This window comes from Oncorhynchus clarkii, chromosome 17 (assembly GCF_045791955.1).
Source record: "Oncorhynchus clarkii lewisi isolate Uvic-CL-2024 chromosome 17, UVic_Ocla_1.0, whole genome shotgun sequence".
In the NCBI taxonomy this organism is placed as follows: domain Eukaryota; kingdom Metazoa; phylum Chordata; class Actinopteri; order Salmoniformes; family Salmonidae; genus Oncorhynchus; species Oncorhynchus clarkii.
The window spans coordinates 76,342,198-76,361,478 of NC_092163.1; the positions used below are offsets into that span (position 1 = coordinate 76,342,198).

Genomic DNA, 19,281 nt, shown 5'->3' on the forward strand with positions numbered 1-19,281 from the left:
GTGTGTGTGTGTGTGTGTGTGTGTGTGTGTGTGTGTGTGTGTGTGTGTGTGTGTGTGTGTGTGTGTGTGTGTGTGTGTGTGTGTGTGTGTGTGTGTGTGTGTGTGTGTGTGTGTGTGTGTGTGTGTGTGTGTGTGTGGTGTGTGTGTGTGTGTGAGTGTGTGTGTGGTGATTGGCAGAAGGGAGAGGTAGGGGAGTGGTGTGATGGGTGATATGCTGTGTGTATGTGTGTGTGTGTGTGTGTGTGTGTGTGTGTGTGTGTGTGTGTGTGTGTGTGTGTGTTGTGGCAGATGGCAGGGAGAGGTGAGGGGAGTGGCTCCACCCCAGAGCCTTATATGGACTTCCGTCCCCAACGAGGCGAGGCTGTGGATCATTAAGCCATGGAGAACTTGGGGATGAAAGAGGAAGCAGGCTGCACAAACAGGGAGAGGACTGAGAGGGAAAGGTGTGGTATGGAGAGTGTGAAAAGAGAGAGAATTATCTGTGTGATTACCTCGTTGTGACCTTGACAGTCTGATTACCCCACTGTGTACCGAACCAGTTTGGCTGAGGACCTGAGTGTTAGGATTACCCCCACTGTGTACCGAACCAGTTTGACTGAGGACCTGAGTGTTAGGATTACCCCCACTGTGTACCGAACCAGTTTGACTGAGGACCTGAGTGTCAGGATTACCCCCACTGTGTACCGAACCAGTTTGACTGAGGACCTGAGTGTTAGGATTACCCCCACTGTGTACCGAACCGGTTTGACTGAGGACCTGAGTGTTAGGATTACCCCAACTGTGTACCGAACCAGTTTGACTGAGGACCTGAGTGTTAGGATTACCCCCACTGTGTACCGAACCAGTTTGACTGAGGACCTGAGTGTTAGGATTACCCCCACTGTGTACCGAACCGGTTTGACTGAGGACCTGAGTGTTAGGATTACCCCCACTGTGTACCGAACCGGTTTGACTGAGGACCTGAGTGAGGACCCCCACTGTGTACCGAACCGGTTTGACTGTTAGGATTACCCCCACTGTGTACCGAACCAGTTTGACTGAGGACCTGAGTGTTAGGATTACCCCCACTGTGTACCGAACCAGTTTGACTGAGGACCTGAGTGTTAGGATTACCCCCACTGTGTACCGAACCAGTTTGACCCTTTTTACCCCTGGAGAACGGAAAGGACAACAAGAACGAATTGTGGACTGTGAACTGGTTGCTGAATATACCCCCCTTTCCCACAGTGTGCAAATCTCCGTAATAAATTCCCCCGTTGAAATTGGTGACGTGGAAACCCCACCCCTTTAGCCTGCTACAGTGTGTGTGTGTGTGTGTGTGTGTGTGTGTGTGTGTGTGTGTGTGTGTGTGTGTGTGTGTAAGTGTGTGTGACTAACGTCAGCTCCTCCAGTTGCAGACTCTTCTGGTGCTCCTGTCTCATGAGACGGTCAAAGTCGCTCCTCAGATGCTCCAACTCCAGATGAAGACGACAGTTACGACTAGAAAGAGACAGTCTGGTGTAAATAGACAACAGGGTAACTATAGAGACAGTCAGGTGTTAATAGACAACAGGGTAACTATAGAGACAGTCTGGTGTTAATAAACAACAGGGTAACTATAGAGACAGTCAGGTGTTAATAGACAACAGGGTAACTATAGAGACAGTCTGGTGTTAATAGACAACAGGGTAACTATAGAGACAGTCTGGTGTTAATAGACAACAGGGTAACTATAGAGACAGTCTGGTGTTAATAGACAACAGGGTAACTATAGAGACAGTCTGGTGTTAATAAACAACAGGGTAACTATAGAGACAGTCTGGTGTTAATAGACAACAGGGTAACTATAGAGACAGTCTGGTGTTAATAGACAACAGGGTAACTATAGAGACAGTCTGGTGTTAATAGACAACAGGGTAACTATAGAGACAGTCTGGTGTTAATAGACAACAGGGTAACTATAGAGACAGTCTGGAGTTAATAGACAACAGGGTAACTATAGAGACAGTCTGGTGTTAATAGACAACATTGGTACCCACACTGCAGTACGGATTGGTACCCACACTGCAGTACTGATTGGTACCCACACTGCAGTACTGATTGGTACCCACACTGCAGTACTGATTGGTACCCACACTGCAGTACTGATTGGGACCCACACTGCAGTACTGATTGGTACCCACACTGCAGGTGGTACCCACACTGCAATGAGTACCCACACTGCAGTACTGATTGGTACCCACACTGCAGTACTGATTGGTACCCACACTGCAGTACACCCACACTGCAGTACTGATTGGTACCCACACTGCAGTACTGATTGGTACCCACACTGCAGTACTGATTGGTACCCACACTGCAGTACTGATTGGTACCCACACTGCAGTACTGATTGGTACCCACACTGCAGTACTGATTGGTACCCACACTGCAGTACTGATTGGGACCCACACTGCAGTACGGATTGGGACCCACACGGCAGTACGGATGCACAGCATGACACAGTATGAAAAGGAAAGCAGGGTAGTGGATGACAATGGTCCTGTCTGCCTCAGTTGGTAGAGCATGATTGTGGGTTCGATTCCCGCTGCGGCCACCCATACAAAAAATGTATACATGCATAACTAATTGTATGTTGCTTTGGATAAAAGCGTATGATAAATGGCAGATATCATGAAGGTACTGACTCAGTGAGGTAGTCACACTCTCTTGTGACAGCAGAGATTACTCAGACAGCAGAGATTACTCAGACAGCAGAGATTACTCAGACAGCAGAGATTACTCAGACAGCAGAGATTAATCTGACAGCAGAGATTAATTTGACAGCAGAGATTACACAAAGATGTTACAGATGCTGGTGCCAGGTGACACTAAAATATAGCATAGAATTACAACAAGAGGGAGATGAAGGGTGAGAAGAAGATAGAGAGAGGAGAGAGAATGAGAAGAAGGTACTGACTAGGTGAAAGGGAGATGAGAGATGGGAGAGAGGTACTGACTCAGTGAAAGGGAGAGGAGAGAGGGGAGAGAGGTACTGATTCAGTGAAAGGGAGATGAGAGTGGGAGAGAGGTACTGCCTCACTGAAAGGGAGAGGAGAGAGGTACTGACTCAGTGAAAGGGAGAGGAGCGAGTGAGAGAGAGGTACTGACTCAGTGAAAGGGAGATGAGAGTGGGAGAGAGGTACTGACTCAGTGAAAGGGAGATGAGCGAATGGGAGAGAGGTACTGACTCAGTGAAAGAGAGAGGTACAGACTCAGTGAAAGGGAGATGAGCGAGTGGGAGAGAGGTACTGACTCAGTGATAGGGAGAGGAGAGAGGGGGAGAGAGGTACTGACTAATTGAAAGGGAGAGGAGAGAGGGGAGAGAGGTACTGACTCAGTGAAAGGGAGAGGAGAGAGGGGAGAGAGGTACTGACTCAGTGAAAGGGAGAGGAGAGAGGGGAGAGAGGTACTGACTCAGTGAAAGGGAGATGAGAGTGGGAGAGAGGTACTGCCTCACTGAAAGGGAGAGGAGAGAGGTACTGACTCAGTGAAAGGGAGAGGAGCGAGTGAGAGAGAGGTACTGACTCAGTGAAAGGGAGATGAGCGAATGGTAGAGAGGTACTGACTCAGTGAAAGAGAGAGGTACAGACTCAGTGAAAGGGTGATGAGCGAGTGGGAGAGAGGTACTGACTAAGTGAAAGGGAGATGAGAGTGGGAGAGAGGTACTGCCTCAGTGAAAGGGAGAGGAGAGAGGGGAGAGAGGTACTGACTCAGTGAAAGGGAGATGAGAGTGGGAGAGAGGTACTGCCTCAGTGAAAGGGAGAGGAGAGAGGTACTGACTCAGTGAAAGGGAGAGGAGCGAGTGAGAGAGAGGTACTGACTCAGTGAAAGGGAGATGAGCGAATGGGAGAGGTACTGACTCAGTGAAAGAGAGAGGTACAGACTCAGTGAAAGGGAGATGAGAGTGGGAGAGAGGTACTGCCTCAGTGAAAGGGAGAGGAGAGAGGTACTGACTCAGTGAAAGGGAGAGGAGCGAGTGAGAGAGAGGTACTGACTCAGTGAAAGGGAGAGGAGAGAGGGGAGAGAGGTACTGACTCAGTGAAAGGGAGATGAGAGTGGGAGAGAGGTACTGCCTCAGTGAAAGGGAGAGGAGAGAGGTACTGACTCAGTGAAAGGGAGAGGAGAGAGGTACTGACTCAGTGAAAGGGAGATGAGCGAGTGGGAGAGAGGTACTGACTCAGTGAAAGGGAGATGAGCGAGTGGGAGAGAGGTACTGACTCAGTGAAAGGGAGATGAGCGAGTGGGAGAGATGTACTGACTCAGTGAGGTCGTCAATGATCTTCTGTTTCTCGTTGATGTCGTCTCGGAGACGTCCCAGCTGCTTGTGGTGGGTCTCACGGTGAGCCTCCATCTGAAACAGGGAGAAAGACAGGCTAAAACACACACTCACATTACCAATAAGTCTCTGTGATAAATGGGATCCTCCCCGTCCCACAGTCTGTAACCAGGTTACCTTGACATCAGCAGACTCCTCAACGTCTGTCTGATTCTCTCCCTTTGTCCCTGCTGACATGCTCTCTGAAACACACACACACACACACACACATTGCATTTTAGTGTACACCTATAAAGCTGGTCATTTCAACCTGATGTGTCATGCCCCTAGGGGTCACAGGGGCACAGGGGCACAGGAACACTGGGGCACAGGGGCACAGGAGCACTGGGGCATAGGGGCACAGGAGCACAGGGGCACAGGAGCACAGGGGCACAGGAGCACAGGAGCACAGGGGCACAGGAGCACAGGAGCACAGGGGCACAGGGGCACAGGAGCACAGGGGCACAGGAGCACTGGGGCACAGGAGCACTGGGGCACAGGGGCACAGGAGCACTGGGGCACAGGAGCACTGGTGCACAGGAGCACAGGGGCACAGGAGCACAGGGGCATAGGGGCACAGGAGCACAGGAGCACAGGGGCACAGGAGCACTGGGGCACAGGGGCACAGGAGCACTGGGGCACAGGGGCACTGGGGCACAGGAGCACTGGGGCACTGGGGCACAGGAGCACAGGGGCACAGGAGCACAGGGGCACAGGGGCATAGGGGCACAGGAGCACAGGGGCACAGGAGCACTGGGGCACAGGGGCACTGGGGCACAGGGGCACAGGAGCACTGGGGCACAGGAGCACTGGGGCACAGGGGCACAGGAGCACTGGGGCACAGGAGCACTGGTGCACAGGAACGTGCCACCTCAGATATGTCGTTTTTTTAAATATAAAATGTAATATAAATGTTTTTTGAAGTTGGCTTTAGCTAGCCCAGATAGGTTCCCAAACTCATAACTAGATACCCAGAAGCCATTTCAGTATATCAATTAAGTAAGAGTAGCTAGCTTGTCTAACTATCTTTTTCTTAAAAAAAAAAAAAACATCCGCCAGGAGGATACAGACAGCTCAAGAGATATGCTTAAATATGCAGAAAAATTGACATGTTTTTTGACATTAAAAAAATCATAATGAATAGATTAAAGGAAGAAGCTGTTTCAGGTGTTTGAAAAATGCTAAATTCTCCAATTTATGGATGGGGGAGGGTCGAGCCCCCCTCCGGACCACCCCTAGTCATCTTCACGTACTTTGTGCAAGCTCAGATTTTTGGGGTGCATGCCATCCCTAATTTCGTGTGTTTTACTGTAAGGCTCTGTGTAGTGTGTTGGTAGGAGCAGGAGTTTTACCTTGTGCCTGGAGTTTGGTCTGTTCTTCACTCAGGGAGTCATAGTTATCCTGTGTTGTTATAGAGCAGGGGTATTAAAACCTCAGTCTGCTCGTTTTCTGTTCTACCTGATAATTAATTTCACCCACCTGGTGTCCCAGGTCTAAATCAGTCCCTGATTAGAGGGGAATCACCCACCTGGTGTCCCAGGTCTAAACCAGTCCCTGATTAGAGGGGAATCACCCACCTGGTGTCCCAGGTCTAAATCAGTCCCCGATTAGAGGGGAATCACCCACCTGGTATCCCAGGTATAAATCAGTCCCCGATTAGAGGGGAATCACCCACCTGGTGTCCCAGGTCTAAATCAGTCCCTGATTAGAGGGGAATCACCCACCTGGTGTCCCAGGTCTAAATCAGTCCCTGATTAGAGGGGAATCACCCACCTGGTGTCCCAGGTCTAAATCAGTCCCCGATTAGAGGGGAATCACCCACCTGGTGTCCCAGGTCTAAATCAGTCCCCGATTAGAGGGGAATCACCCACCTGGTGTCCCAGGTCTAAATCAGTCCCCGATTAGAGGGGAACAATGAGAGAGAGAAAAAATGCAGTGGAACTGGCTTTTGAGGTCCAGAGTTTCTTTTGAGTGTTATAGTGTATCGTACTGTACTGTTATACCTTGAGCCTGCAGTTTGTCCAGTTCTTCACTCAGAGAGTCAACGTTCTCCTCCAGCTGGCTCTTCTTCTGCTCTACGTTCTGAATGTACTCTGTCAGGGAGCGGATCTTCACCTCATGCTGCACACACACACACAATGTTAGTACCAACGTTGGGACCAATGGGAATCAACCGCAAAATAACTTCCACACATTGGGCATCAGTGTAAATCAGCTTTCCACTTCAAATGACTCTCCACAAGAGTGTACACTCAGACTTCTATACCCACTAACATTTAGTTTCTCTCTCTTCTCTCTCTCTCTCTCTCTCTCTCTCTCTCTCTCTCTCTCTCTCTCTCTCTCTCTCTCGCTCTCCCCACTAACATTTAGTCTCTCTCTCTCTCTCTACCCACTAACATTAAGTCTCTCTCTCTCTCTCTACCCACTAACATTAAGTCTCTCTCTCTCGGGTCTCTCTCTCTCTCTCGGGTCTCTCTCTCTCTCTCTCGGGTCGCTCTCTCTCTCGGGTCTCTCTCTCTTGGGTCTCTCTCTCTCTCTCTCTCTCGGGTCTCTCTCTCTCTCTCTCTCTCTCTCGCTCTCCCCACTAACATTTAGTCTCTCTCCCTCTCTCTCTACCCACTAACATTTAGTCTCTCTCTCTCGGGTCTCTCTCTCTCTCTCGGGTCTCTCTCTCTCGGGTCTCTCTCTCTCTCTCGGGTCTCTCTCTCTCGGGTCTCTCTCTCTTGGGTCTCTCTCTCTCTCTCTCGGGTCTCTCTCTCTCTCTCTCTCTCTCCTTGCCCTACCCCTTGTGCATAGTAAAATGTATTATTGGTAATCATATTGGGTCACCTGTGAGATGAGTAGTTGGCAAGAGGACAGCTCTCTTCCGGTCTCCTCCATCTTCCTATGAAACTCCATCTGAAGGCTCTCTAGCTGACGACAGCGTTTCACCATGGACTTGACCTCTGACTTGATCTTACTGATGTAGAGACGAGCTATTGTAAACTCCTCCTCGATCGCCCCCGTTATCTCCATCGGCTAGGAGGGGAGGAGAGGGAAAGATTACAATTTTCATTGATTCAATATGTTCCTGTATGTGTGCATTGGCAATCATATATGGCTACACTCTCCATGCCAATAATGACTTTTTGAATTTGAGAGACAGAGAGTGGGGAAAGAAAGAGAAAGACAGCTGGAGAGAACGAGAGAGAGCATCTCCGCTTTGAGGATAATACAGTGTCACCATCGCACACCCCCCTCCTTCTCCGTGGCCGATGTGAGTAAAACATTTAAACGTGTTAACCCTCGCAAGACTGCTGGCCCAGACGGCATCCCTAGCTGCGTCCTCAGAGCATGCACAGACCACACCAATCGCTCCATATCCCAGTCTGCTGTCCCCACATGCTTTAAGATGGCCACCATTGTTCCGGAACACAATAAGTAGCCTGTAGCACTGTAGCACTCACTTCTGTCATCACCCTCCAACCAAAAAAGGCCTGAGGTATTGATGGTATCCTCAATGAAATTATAAAATATACAGACCACAAATTCCAATTGGCTATTCTTAAACAATTTTCCTTAGCTCTGGCACCTTCCCCAATATTTGGAACGAAGGACTGATCACCCCAATCCACAAAAGTGGAGACAAATTTGACCCCAATAACATCTGTGGGATATGCATCAACAGTAACCTTGGGAAAATCCTCTGCATTATCATTAACAGCAGACTCGTACATTTCCTCAGTGAAAACAATGTACTGAGCAAATGTCCAATTTTTACAGTACGAGCACACAAAAAACCTTAGCCTAAACAAAAAACTAAACATACCTTAGCCTAAACAAAAAACTAAACATACCTTAGCCTAAACAAAAAACTAAACATACCTTAGCCTAAACACCACAAGTAACTTCCACAAAGCTGTGAATGGCCTTCTACGCCATCAAAAGGAACATCAAATTCAACATACCAATTAGGATCTGGCTAAAAATACTTGAATCAGTCATAGAGCCCATTGCCCTTAATGATTGTGAGGTCTGGGGTCCGCTCACCAACCAAGAATTCACAAAATGGGACAAACACCAAATTGAGACTCTGCATGCAGAATTCTGCACAAGTATCCCCAGTGTACAACGTAAAACACCAAATAATGCATGCAGAGCAGAATTAGGCCGATACACACTAATTATCAAAATCCAGAAATTCTACAACCACCTAAAAGGAAGCGATTCCCAAACCTTCCATAACAAAGCCATCACCTACAGAGAGATGAACTTGGAGAAGAGTCCCCTAAGCAAGCTGGTCCTGGGGCACTGTTATACCTGACCACTGTGACTGAACCAAACATTAGGCAGACCTGGCTCTCAAGAGAAGACAGGCTATGTGCACACATGCCAACAAAATGAGGTGGAAACTGAGCTGCACTTCCTAACCTCCTGCCAAATGTTTAACCATATTAGAGACACATATTTCCCTCAGATTACACAGACCCACAAAGAATTCAAAAACAAACCCAATTTTGATAAACTCCCATATCTATTGGGTGAAATTCACAGTGCACAATCACAGCAGTAAGATTTGTGACCTGTTGCCACAAGAAAAGGTTAACCAGTGAAGAACAAACACCATTGTAAATACAACCCATTTTATTTTTAATTTTCCCTGTTGTACTTTAACTATTTGCACATCCTTAAAACACTGTATACAGAAATAATATGACATTTGAAATGTCTTTATTATTTTGGAACTTTTGTGAGTGTAATGTTTACTGTTCATTTTAATAGTTTATTTAACTTTTGTATATTATCTACTTCACTTACTTTGGCAATGTTAACATGTTTCCCATGCCAATAAAGCCCCTTAAATTGACATTGAATTGAAATTGAATTGAGAGAGAGGCAGAGAGAGGCAGAGAGAGGCAGAGAGACGGAGAGAGAGGCAGAGAGAGGGAGAGAGAGGCAGAGAGAGACAGAGAGAGGCAGAGAGAGGCAGAGAGAGGCAGAGAGAGGCAGAGAGAGGCAGAGAGAGGGAGATAAAAGGAGGAGGGATAGGTCAAACATTTATAAAAACACATCTATTATGTTGACAGTAATTTAGCAGACGACATCGCCGAAACGAAGCGCGACGGAGAGTGTAAGCACATCAATAACAATCTAAATGGGATAACAGTGTTGTTGTTGACAGAGAACTCTGCTCTCTCTCTCTCTCTCTCTCTCTCTCTCTGCCTCTCTCTGCCTCTCTCTCTGCCTCTCTCTCTCTCTCTCTGACATCTGGTTTGATGTTCTTTCGCTGACGGCCTTAGAAAACAAAACTTCAAAGTAATGTCTTTCTAACTAGAAAAAGATGAAGTCATATGTTGACGTAAGAGTCTCAGGACATCTGTTTAGACTTTCAGATCATAATGAAATAGACACATGGACAGGGGAACTAGCCTCCACCTCCAGTCTTCTAGGATAGGGTTTCCCAGAATACAGCTCTCTCCTAGATCAGCATCATAGATCAGCAGTCCTACTCTTTTTGAATATGGGCGTACATGCCGTAACCTTGGTGACAGCAGACGTACCAGCTTGATGTTCTTGTTGTTAAAGTAAAAGTAAAGTTTTAAGTTTCAAGAATCAACGGTCAAGTAGTAACAGTTAATTGAAGTCAGAAGTCATATGTTTACAGCTAAAGTAGAGTATGGTACGGACCAGTTTGATGTCCTTGTTGCCCACGATGGCGCTGAACTCAGAAAGGTCCCTCGTCAGGCCGTTGAGAACCTCAGCGATGCGTTTCCTCTGATGAACACTCACTTCCTGTAGACGACACAAGTCCGCCTCGATACGCATCAGGTGGGCCTGGGGGAAAAGAAGAAGAAGAAGAAGAAGAAGAAGAAATGATTAGTATTTTTCATTTCTCCCAAACCCCCACATACACACCCACCAAAGGAGTAAAGGAGGGGAGGGAGGGAGCACAGAGGGAGCACAGAGGGGGAGCACAGAGGGAGCACAGTCAGCTACCATAGAATGACCAATAGATGGATGGATGGACGGATGGAGGAACAAATGCATGGATGGATGGATGGATGGATGGATGGATGAACGGATGGATGGATGAACAGATGGATGGATATCGTTGGATGGATGGATGGATTTTAATTTGAATTATTTTCACAGGGAATAAAGGTATAGAGGTATAGCCTACCATTTTCTTGGCCAGTTCCTCAGCCAGTAGTTTGTTCTGCAGACTCTTGTCCTCCACCTCCTGGCTCTTCTGATCGTAGTTAACAGCCAGCTCCTCCAAGGCCTGCAGAACCTCCCTGACCTCCGCCTTGGCAACCTCACTCTCCATCTGCAGCCTGCCAAGGTCCACAGACACCTTCTCACTGTCCCCACGGGATGAGGCAAGGAGCTGGGACAGAAACAGAGAAACAGACAGCCCCGTCAGACAAAACCCAGCTCCCCCAGACAACTTCTCACTGTCCACAGGGGACGAGGCAAGGAGCTGTGTACGGTTCTGTTCTGCTTTTCTTGTGTTATTTTTCTTTGTGTTCTCGATCGTAGTCCTGTCTTTCATTTTTGTTCATCGATTTCACCTGGTCTCATCAGCTCCCTATTTAGTTCAGTTCTTTCTCTTTGTATGGTTGTGAGGTATTGTTTGTTTTTGACTGCCTACCTGTGTTTGACCGTTGCCTGCGACCACGATTCCTACCTTCTGCGACGGCTTAATAAACATCTGCCCCACACTGCGTTTGAATCTACACCTTTTTCTCCCTGAGAATTCATTACAGCCTGGGAGATTGTCGTGTGGTGAATATCATTAATGTGTTTGTTATTTTATAAAATAATGACCGACCACGTTCAATTATTACGCAATTAAATTAATCATATAACAATTAATTAAGTAGTAATCTGGGGCACCACAAAGTTATTTAACGAGTTACTATCTCCCGACTAAACTCTAAAGATATAAAAATATCTCTTGCATCAGTCACAGTCAATTCATGAATTCTTATTTACCTTATCAGTCTCATTCTGAATGTCACAAAAAATCATTGGATATCTGCATGAACCCCCGCATAAATTATGAATCAGCGATATACAAATTGGCTTAATTATTTATTTACTAACTAAATAATCACACAGAATTACATAAACACACAAACAGGATAGCTTACACATTGATTAATATGCAATGAAAAGTCCCTAGTGGACTAAACCAATATGACTGGCTTGTTACACAAAATGGCGGACTCAACAGAGAGACAAAGGAATTCCACTATCGTACAGCTGATAAATATGCTCATGGACATGTGAATACTTTGCACATGAATGGCTGCTCATTCAAAAGAATTGCAATGTACACATTTACGCGTGTATGTCTTTGCTGTCTCTCTGTTGAAAACACATGATCCATCTACGGGGAGTAAATCGACAGAAAGTCTCTGGTTGTGTAAATCTCTGGTTGTCCACCAGAGGTCACTTTGTCCTTTGTAGCTCTACCTTCTCTGTCTCGGGGGTGTCTGTTAAACCGGTTCTTCCAGAGGAAGTGTTCGTTAGAATGGATCTTTCAGAGTACCACCCGGTGGTTCTCTGTAGAGTTTACTAGACTAGAGTACTTAAACAGCTGAATGTTCCTGTTTAGTCTTCTTCTTCTTCTTCGAGAGAGAGAGAGAGTCTCAGAGTTTCTAACCATTTCGTACCTTTCAGATCTAACGCTGTTGGTCACGCTGGTCTAATGTAGAGCTAGAACCAATTTACACGCCCGTAGAAACCCGGCAATGTACTGGTCTCTAGAGATTTAAATTCCTACCATTTCAACGTGCAGCCACGCTCCATGTTTTTTCTGGTTTGGTAGAATCTAATCATTCATGACGTCCGGTTCAACACCGTCTGCCTGCTTGGTCTGATATGTCCATTCTTCACGAGGGGTATGTCTACATAATATCTGTGCTCACGTGGGCGTGGTCACTGACTGGGAAGAACTTTCATATGATTTTTATTTACTCACTTACAAGGCTAATATCACATTTCATCTTCTCACAAATAGTTTCATATTTAATCCTATAAATTCCACAACATTTAGAAGTAAACCTGACAATTGGGAAATGTACACTTTCAGAGATACAGTTATGTTGTTCTACGGTCTTTAATGACATCACCAAATCGTAATGAATTCCACAGGATTGTTCTTTAAATACCCACGGACCATTCAAATGTTTGGATTACAGAAATATTGTTTTATTATCCAATCTTGGATGTCACAGCAATACAAAATCTCTCTCTGTTGTGACAAAGGGATTTTTAACTTCCATTTCTGCAGAGTGGAACAGAGAGAGTTCCTGCAGGTATTTAAAACTGTCATAAAATGGACAATTTAGAGAGAGGGAAAGAGGGAGAGAGGGAGATAGAGAGAGGGAGGTAGGGAGGGAGGTGTGGGAGGGAGTGTAGGGAGGGAGGGAGGGAGGGAGGGAGGGAGGGAGAGGAAGATAGATAGAGAGAGGGAGAGAGGGAGAGAGGGGGAGAGGGAGAGAGAGAGAGGGAGGGAGGGAGGGAGGGAGGGAGGGAGGGAGGGAGGGAGGGAGGGAGGGAGGGAGGGAGGGAGGGAGGGAGGGAGGGAGGGAGGGAGGGAGGGAGGGAGGGAGGGAGGGAGGGAGGGAGGGAGGGAGGGAGGGAGGGAGGGAGGGAGGGAGGGAGGGAGGGAGGGAGGGAGATAGAGAGAGAGAGGAAGATAGATAGAGAGGGGGAGGGAGGGAGATAGATAGAGAGAGGAAGGGAGGGAGAGAGATAGATAGAGAGAGGGAGGGAGAGAGGGAGATAGAGAGAGGGAGGAAGATAGATAGAGAGAGGGAGGGAGGGAGAGAGAGGGAGATAGAGAGAAATAGTTAGAGGGAGATAGAGAGAGAAATAAATATAGAGGGAGAGAGAGAAAGACAAATGAAGAACCACAAGCCCAGCGGCTCACACCCCTTCTGAGCACCCCCCCTGTCAGCCACCCTGATAGCCCTTCTGACAACCCCCTCACACCCACTGAGGACAAACACAAGACGCAGATTGTACTACTTATGGACTCAAATGGGAAATATATAGAAGAAAAAAAAACACAGTGTGTCTAAACTCTGGTGTCCAAATACCCAGCGCGCCCTCGACCTTCTGTCTGAGGACCAACTAGGTTCACCCAGCCACATAATAATACACACGGCACAAACGACCTGAGAGCACAGCAGGAAAGGGTGGCCACAGCACTGAAGGGAGTGATTGAAAAGGCTTCTTCTACTTTCCCCAACGCACAAGTGGTTATCTCCATCCTGCTACCACGAAAAGACTTCCACCCTGCCACAATACAGCGGGTAAACGCAAGTATTTCCCGTGACTGTGCCTCAAAACCAAATGTTTTCCTGGCCCACCACTCCACCCTGGACTTGAACAGCCTCTATGACCAGGTCCACCTCTACAAGGCAGCAGTGCCCACCTTTCCCCGGACTCTAAAGGACATCGCTCTCAAACGTATCCCCAACACTTCACACAGGAGCAACAGATCACTAAACACCCCACCCAGACCAGCAAGACACCCTCCCAGACCTGCAGGACCCCCCCCTGGACCTACACACAGAGGACCCACGCCAAGAGGAATTACATCCAGACCACAGTACACCCAGACACATCCACACCCCCACCCCAACCAATCAACACCCCCCCCCCCACGTCAACCATGCCCACACCCCATTTAGGCCCCCTCAGATCAGACCTATGCCACTCCTGCCCACCCCATGCACCCCACCCCCGCAAAGAGGGCCTCAACATGGAAGCCACACATACGCCCAGGTAGTGAGCGGGCAAACAGTCCCAACCACCACTCTCACACTCGCCCAAGCCAATGGCATGTACCAGATGCTCAGCAGGCTCTGCTCACACTTACTGGCCTGAGGCCAAACCACGACCAACAACATTGGACCCTCTATGGAACAAAAAGCCTTCACTATATCATCCTGGAATATCCAAGGCCTGAGGTCATCTGCCTTTGGCCTAAAGAGCAGGAACCTGGACTTCACCAAAGAAATCGGTAATACAGACATTGTCATCCTGCAAGAAACCTGGTATAGAGGATACGGACCCACTGGTTGCCCTCTAGGTTACAGAGAGCTGGTAGTCCCATCCACCAAACTACCAGGTGTGAAACAGGGAAGGGACAGGGGGTATGCTAATTTGGTATAGAGCAGACCTAACTCACTCCATTAAATTAATCAAAACAGGAACATTCTACATTTGGCTAGAAATTCAAAAGGAAATAATCCTAACAGAGAAAAATGTCCTCCTGTGTGCTACCTATATCCCCCCACTAGAATCGCCATATTTTAATGAAGACAGCTTCTCCATCCTGGAGGGGGAAATCAATCATTTCCAGGCCCAGGGACATGTACTAGTCTGTGGAGACCTAAATGCCAGAACCGGGCAAGAACCTGACACCCTCAGCACACAGGGGGACAAACACCTGCCTGGAGGTGACAGCATTCCCTCCCACATATGCCCCCCTAGGCACAACTATGACAACATAACCAACAAAAACGGGTCACAACTCCTGCAGCTCTGTCGCACGCTGGGTATGTACATAGTCAACGGTAGGCTTCGAGGGGACTCCTATGGTAGGTACACCTATAGCTCATCTCTTGGCAGTAGTACTGTAGACTACTTTATCAATGACCTCAACCCAGAGTCTCTCAGAGCGTTCACAGTCAGCCCACTGACACCCCTATCAGACCACAGCAAAATCACAGTCTACTTAAACAGAGCAATACTCAATCATGAGGTATCAAAGCCAAAGGAACTGAGTAACATTAAGAAATGCTATAGATGGAAGGAATGCAGTTTGGAAACCTACCAAAAAACAATTAGGCAACAACAAATTCAATCCCTTCTAGACAATTTCCTGGGTAAAACGTTCCACTGTAATAGTGAAGGTGTAAACTTGGCAGTAGAAAATCTTAACAGTATATTTGACCTCTCAGCTTCCCTATCAAATCTAAAAATCTCAAATAGAAAACCGAAGAAAATGAACAATAATGACAAATGGTTTGATGAAGAATGCAAAAATCTAAGAAAGAAATTGAGAAACCTGTCCAACCAAAAACATAGAGACCCGGAAAACCTGAGTCTACGCCTTCACTATGGTGAATCACTAAAACAATACAGAAATACACTACGGAAAAAGAAGGAACAGCATGTCAGAAATTAGCTCAATGTAATTGAAGAATCCATAGACTCTAACCACTTCTGGGAAAATTGGAAAACACTAAACAAACAACAACAAGAAGAATTATCTATCCAAAATGGAGATATATGGGTAAACCACTTCTCCAAACTTTTTGGCTCTATAACAAAGAATAAAGAGCAAAAACATATACATGATTAAATACAGATCTTAGAATCAACTATTAAAGACTACCAGAACCCACTGGATTCTCCAATTACATTGAATGAGTTACAGGACAAAATAAAAACCCTCCAACTCAAAAAGGCCTGTGGTGTTGATGGTATCCTCAATGAAATGATCAAATATACAGACAACAAATTCCAATTGGCTATACTTAAACTCTTTAACATCATCCTTAGCTCTGGCATCTTCCCCAATATTTGGAACCAAGGACTGATCACCCCAATCCACAAAAGTGGAGACAAATTTGACCCCAATAACTACCGTGGAATATCTCAACAGTAACCTTGGGAAAATCCTCTGCATTATCATTAACAGCAGACTCGTACATTTCCTCAATGAAAACAATGTACTGAGCAAATGTCAAATTGGCTTTTTACCAAATTACCGTACAACAGACCATGTATTCACCCTGCACACCCTAATTGACAACCAAACAAACCAAAACAAAGGCAAAGTCTTCTCATGCTTTGTTGATTTCAAAAAAGCCTTCGACTCAATCTGGCATGAGGGTCTGCTATACAAACTGATGGAAAGTGGTGTTGGGGGTAAAACATACGACATTATAAAATCCATGTACACAAACAACAAGTGTGCGGTTAAAATTGGCAAAAAACACACACATTTCTTCACACAGGGTTGTGGGGTGAGACAGGGATGCAGCTTAAGCCCCAACCCTCTTCAACATATATATCAACGAATTGGCGCGGGCACTAGAAAAGTCTGCAGCACCCTGCCTCACCCTACTAGAATCCGAAGTCAAATGTCTGCTGTTTGCTGATGATCTGGTGCTTCTGTCACCAACCAAGGAGGGCCTACAGCAGCACCTAGATCTTATGCACAGATTCTGTCAGACCTGGGCCCTGACAGTAAATCTCAGTAAGACCAAAATATTGGTGTTCCAAAAAAGGTCCAGTCACCAGGACCACAAATACAAATTCCATCTAGACACTGTTGCCCTAGAGCACACAAAAAACCTGGCCTTGGCCTAAACATCAGCGCCACAGGTAACTTCCACAAAGCTGTGAACGGTCTGAGAGACAAGGCAAGAAGGGCATTCTATGCCATCAAAAGGAACATACATTTCAACATACCAATTAGGATTTGGCTAACAATACTTGAATCAGTCATAGAGCCCATTGCCCTTTATGGTTGCGAGGTCTGGGGTCCGCTCACCAACCAAGACTTCACAAAATGGGACAAACACCAAATTGAGACTCTGCATGCAGAAATATCCTCTGTGTACAACGTAAAAGACCAAATAACGCATGCAGAGCAGAATTAGGCCGATACCCACTAATCATCAAAATCCAGAAAAGAGCCGTTAAATTCTATAACCACCTAAAAGGAAGCGATTCCCAAACCTTCCATAACAAAGCCATCACCTACAGAGAGATGAACCTGGAGAAGAGTCCCCTAAGCAAGCTGGTCCTGTGGCTCTGTTCACAAACACAAACACACCCTACAGAGCCCCAGGACAACAGCACAATTAGACCCAACCAAATCATGAGAAAACAAAAAGATAATTACTTGACACATTGGAAAGAATTAACAAAAAAACAGAGCAAACTAGAATGCTATTTGGCCCTACACAGAGAGTACACAGCGGCAGAATACCTGACCACTGTGACTGACCCAAAATTAAGGAAAGCTTTGACTATGTACAGACTCAGTGAGCATAGCCTTGCTATTGAGAAAGGCCACCGTAGGCAGACATGGCTCTCAAGAGAAGACAGGCTATGTGCTCACTGCCCACAAAATGAGGTGGAAACTGAGCTGCACTTTCTAACCTCCTGCCCAATGTATGACCATATTAGAGAGACATACTTCCCTCAGATTACACAGATTCACATAGAATTTGAAATTAATCCTGATTTTGATAAACTCCCATATCTACTGGGTGAAATACCACAGTGTGACATCACAGCAGTAATATGTGTGACCTGTTACCACAAGAAAAGGGCAACAAGTGAAGAACAAACAACATTATAAATACAACCCATATTTATGTTGATTTATTTTCCCTGTTGTACTTTAACCATTTGTACATCGTTACAACACTATATATATTACAACACTGTCTATATAACAACACTGTATATATACATAATATGACATCTGTAATGTCTTTATTATTTTGGCACTTCTGTATGTGTAATGTTTACTGTTAATTTGTATTGTTTATTTCACTTTTGTATATTATCTACATCACTTGATTTGGTAATGTTAACATATGTTTCCCATGCCAATAAAGCCCCTTAAATTGAATTGAGAGAGGAAGGAAGGAAGGAAGGAAGGAAGGAAGGAAGGAAGGAAGGAAGGAAGGAAGGAAGGAAGGAAGGAAGGAAGGAAGGAAGGAAGGAAGGAAGGAAGGAAGGAAGGAAGGAAGGAAGGAGAGCGAGAGGGAGAGAGAGGGAGATAGAGAGAGAAAGATATATATATATATACTGTATATAAACAGAGGGAGAGAGAGAGAGAGAGGGAGGAAGGAAGGAAGTTAGAGAGAGTGAGAGAAAGATATATAGAGAGATGGAGATATAGAGATAGAGTAAGATAGATAGGGTAAAAGAGGAAATAAAGACAATGTACCTCTTCCTCTGGAGGGATCTAGGAAGATAGAGGAAGATACTGTGGAGAGATAGAGGAAGATAGATGAGGAAATAGATACTGTCTGCTACCTCTTCCTGGTCCAGCATCTGTTCCTTCAGCTTCTCTACCAGCTGACTCTGCTGGTTGATCTCATCGTCCTGTGTAGACACACACACACACACACACACACACACACACACACACACAACAAAAAAGCAGGTATGTTGTACAGAGCCTTATGGGTAAAATTGTTCATCATGCATCTCCATCAGAGACAAACACACTCTATTTATGTCACATCAAACACAAACTTCACTAGCAAGTTTCATTGTGTGTCTGAACCCTGACCTTGTCATCCAGCTGTTTGTAGAGTTTGCGTATTTCCTCCTCGTACTTCTGTCTCTCCTCCTCTGAAATCCTGATCACAATGGAAGAGGAACTGTCTTCTCTGGGGAGTCGACTCAGACTGGAAGAGGAACTGTCTTCTCTGGGGAGTCGACTCAGACTGGAAGAGGAACTGTCTTCTCTGGGGAGTCGACTCAGACTGGAAGAGGAACTGTCTTCTCTGGGTATCAGACACTTAACCGGCACAGCCCCAGGACTCGACAGATCCAGCTCAGGAACCTCCTCACCTGGTGTGGGTCAGTGGATCATGAAGAGGGCAGACCACATTGGGGGAGATATACTGTGTGTGTGTGTGTGTGTGTGTGTGTGTGTGTGTGTGTGTGTGTGTGTGTGTGTGTGTGTGGTAGGGGGGGGGGGTGTGTGTGTGTGTGTGTGTCTATAATATACATGTGTGTGTTCTCCTCAACAAACTAGCCCATTGAGGGTAATGAGTGAGAGTAGTGAATGACATTAGGTATGCTCTGTGGATTAACTGACAGGTCTCTGCTCTGTGGATTAACTGACAGGTCTCTGCCCTGTGGATTAACTGACAGATCTCTGCTCTGTGGATTAACTGACAGGTCTC

At 46.3% G+C, this 19,281-nt stretch overlaps 1 pseudogene; it reads right to left on the minus strand.

Annotated features, from left to right (window-relative positions):
* The window catches only part of LOC139369509 (kinesin heavy chain-like), a 103,147-nt pseudogene that overhangs the window by 25,982 nt on the left and 57,884 nt on the right, over window positions 1-19,281 (minus strand).